The 3,427-nt window shown below is 37.7% G+C and overlaps 1 long non-coding RNA gene across 1 annotated transcript; it reads right to left on the bottom strand.

Annotated features, from left to right (window-relative positions):
• Nucleotides 1-2,300: 2,300 nt before the first annotated feature.
• On the bottom strand, nucleotides 2,301-2,826 carry LOC120975394 (uncharacterized). Its single transcript, XR_005771165.3, has 2 exons — nucleotides 2,738-2,826; nucleotides 2,301-2,639 (listed from the first exon to the last, which is right to left on the bottom strand). It is a non-coding gene; the product is annotated as an uncharacterized lncRNA (long non-coding RNA).
• Nucleotides 2,827-3,427: the final 601 nt, after the last annotated feature.

Here is a 3,427-nt window from a genome sequence, read left to right as displayed (position 1 = left end):
GATCTTGATGTACCGCGAGCTTTGTTAATATAGTTGGATCATATGGTGTTTCTCCCTCTCTATTTTGTTGTGATGAATTGAGTTTTTACCTTTGAGGTTTCACTATTATCGGATTGAATATTTTGTATTTGAGAACACTTGATGTATGTCTTGCATGTGGATACCCGTGGTGACAATGGGGTGTTATATTGATTCACTTGATGTATGTTTTGGCACTCAAATCACATATCACACATGCAACTCTTATTTGAATTTTGCTTGATGGATCAACTACCGCACACAGTTCATTTTAGTACAGGCGATTTTATTACCATGCCGTTTGCAATTCATGCATCGCATACAGCTTGGTCGAATGGTCTCCTATACATGATGCGTCTTAGGACATTCCTGCAATAGTGGTGTATTATTAGTTTGTTTCAACCATGTTTGCCACCTCTATTCGTATGATGTTTGTCGTCTCTATGTGTGAGTAGTTCCCTTAGTTATCGGGGATATGGAAGAACCTTGGTATGTATAGGAGCTTAAATGTTAATAAGGATATGCGACTATTTGTTGAATATTTGGTTTAGTAGCCTTTCTAAGTGTTGTGAAGGGGCCCACTTATCATTTTCGCCGCAAGGCCACGGAGCATATTACTGTCAGTTTAAAGGTTAGGGTGTGGAGGTAATTTGAGGTGACAGTAAAAGCCTCTCTACCATGCCTTTGCAATTGATAGGGGAACAAATGACAACCCTTGGTGTGGCCGCGTCCACATGGAAACCCCTACTTACCATAGTGAGAACCGGGGCTAGGAAACTAGTTAGTGGCGTGCATGGTACGAAGTCTACCTCGAGTAGAACATATTCTGTACTCAGATCAACCCAATTACAAATATCAAGAGTGACTCAAGTATCCAACTTAGAACTATATAGTAGCATATGTTACATTAGACACATACCTATGGTACTTGTGGACTCCCTGAGAACATTTTAATCCTCTCAATGCTATATTCGCCTCTTTGCGCTCTTTTAATTCTTTTACGCTAATTACTCATTTTTGCACTCAACTCAAAAATTATTACACTCTTTCGCCTTCATTTTGCTTTGCATCTACAACTAACTTGCAGACACATCTACATAAGTCTCTATAAGTGACAAAGTCCAATTCCCATACTTTTTGTGGGATCGACAATCTTACTTTGAAAAGGCTAGAACTAAACTATGTGCACTTGTAGGCCTCTCACCTGAGTTCACGGCTAGATTGGTGTCCATATACGTCCTCTCCATCCTCCTTTGATGTATTGTCCTTTCACCCGCACATGTTAATACCTTTCCAATTCAATTTTGCACATGTGATGCATGTTGTTTCATATATTCTAGTTAATTTGATGATTGTTGAGCATTCCAAACCACTAGTAACCATGTACACCCAAATACATAGAAATTTAATGTACACATTAAATAAAACATTCCTTATTCAATTCATTAGCTTTACATCAACATATAGAGATAGTCTGAAATACCTTACCAAACACAACCTCCATTCCAAAATATAATGTGCATTGATTTTGTGATACTCAAACGTTTGTATGTTTGACCAATATTATAGAATTAGATATCAACATCTGGAGAAGTTCAAGGTCTTAACTTTCAGGGTGAAAATCCAAGATCTGGCCATAATTGGTTGTGCCTGGCAATGGCCTTTTTGAAGGCATTGTTTTGAGAGAGTGGATTTTCTTCAGGGTGAAAAACCTATGATCTATGATCGGGCAACGATGGTGCTTGTGCATTGTTTCCTTCTTGAGGGCATCGTTTTTAGAGAAGTTGGACTTCAAGTGTTGTCTTGGTGGTGTTTGTACTGCTGCTTCAAGGACTAGATCACTATAGCGGGACTTTTCTTTTCTAGCTTCTTATTTTTTTTGGTTGTGTGCATCTGTAGTGACATTAGGGTATTGCGTTGTTCCAGATGCTCGGTGTAATTGATATCTCCACGATATTAATATATTCCCTTTGTCAAAAAAATCAACATATTGCAATACCTAATAGATAAACAATGAAAATAATTTAGAAAACTTGGTCAACACGCGCATGTTTGACTTTTCAGAAAACTAACCCACCTTGTGTTTTCTGGAATTGAGGGAGTAAAAGATATCTGAATTTGAAATTTGTCTTTGCACTAGGAAGTCCAAAGGAAAAAAATTGGTTCTCATTCACAGTCTACATGAATTCACATCACAATTAATAAAAACAATGAAAATAATCAACCACGCACATTTTATAGACCACTTCTTCAAATTTTAGACACCACTTCTTAATGCAAGATAATTCAAGAAGCAAGACTACTTATCCCTCTTCATATGGCTTATACGTGTGAACAACCTTGCTGCTACACCATTTGTGATTTTTTCTCTTATTCGCTCAACACACTATCCAATCTTAGCTAGTTAGTACCCATTTTTTTATTACTGTGGATGGCTGGAGGATGGTCTACGCAAAATGTGCACTTGCACCCCTCGGCAGCACACTCGCCAGATTTGTATTGCCCTGTACGTTTGGAGCATGCGTCTTCGCAAGTTTTGTTATCACATGGTGGATTTGTCAATTGTTTTGACACACATGTGACAAATTTAATGCTATCTCTTGTTGCCTCCACTACCACATCTGCAAAATCTCGTGATGAAGAAAAGGGACAATCACAACATGACCATTATTTGTTGGGAGAGATTATGCACAAATGTGTTACATGAACAAATGAGTACCTGATGCTAGCACAAGAAAGACTAGGGCAACAAGCCACACATGGGTAGTCCTCATTTCAACTAGTTGTTTGTGCTGAAGGAATGCATTGTTGATTTTTGTATGATATGTAAGTTCTGACGATAACAAAAGAAATGGGCAAGCCTTTTATAGTGGTTTATCACATTAAACTAGTGATTTGGTGAGATTTTCGTAATTAATAGCTACCAAGTGAATTTCTATATATAATATGAATATATTATACCTATTTTATTTTTTTAGATCCACCAAATTAATAGTCGTCAACTGAAGATATGTGCACATATATTCTATTTATTTCGATTACGGATGAGCATTCCAAGCCACAAGTGATAATGTACATAGAAATGCACATAATTTATTGTACATATGAAATAAAATATTCTTTATTCAATTCTTTAACCTTATATAACGAAACACCCTACTAAATAACAAAGATATCTTATTTGAAATTGTTGCTTCACACAAGGAACTACAAAGGAAAAAAATCATTCTTATTCACCGTCTACACCAAAGCCACACCACATTATTACTCCTATAAAGGATGGTGGAGTACCCGCCCTCATGGGATGCTAGCGGGCAAAGAGAGCCTCCTGGTCATCTGTCGTGCTGTGGCTTCCGATGGCAGCTTCTCGGGGCCGATGCAAGCCGTCCAAGCTCCCTGGAAATCTCAC

The sequence above is a fragment of the Aegilops tauschii genome, chromosome 3, assembly GCF_002575655.3.
Source record: "Aegilops tauschii subsp. strangulata cultivar AL8/78 chromosome 3, Aet v6.0, whole genome shotgun sequence".
Lineage (NCBI taxonomy): Eukaryota > Viridiplantae > Streptophyta > Magnoliopsida > Poales > Poaceae > Aegilops > Aegilops tauschii.
This window is presented reverse-complemented; position numbering and strand designations above follow the sequence as displayed.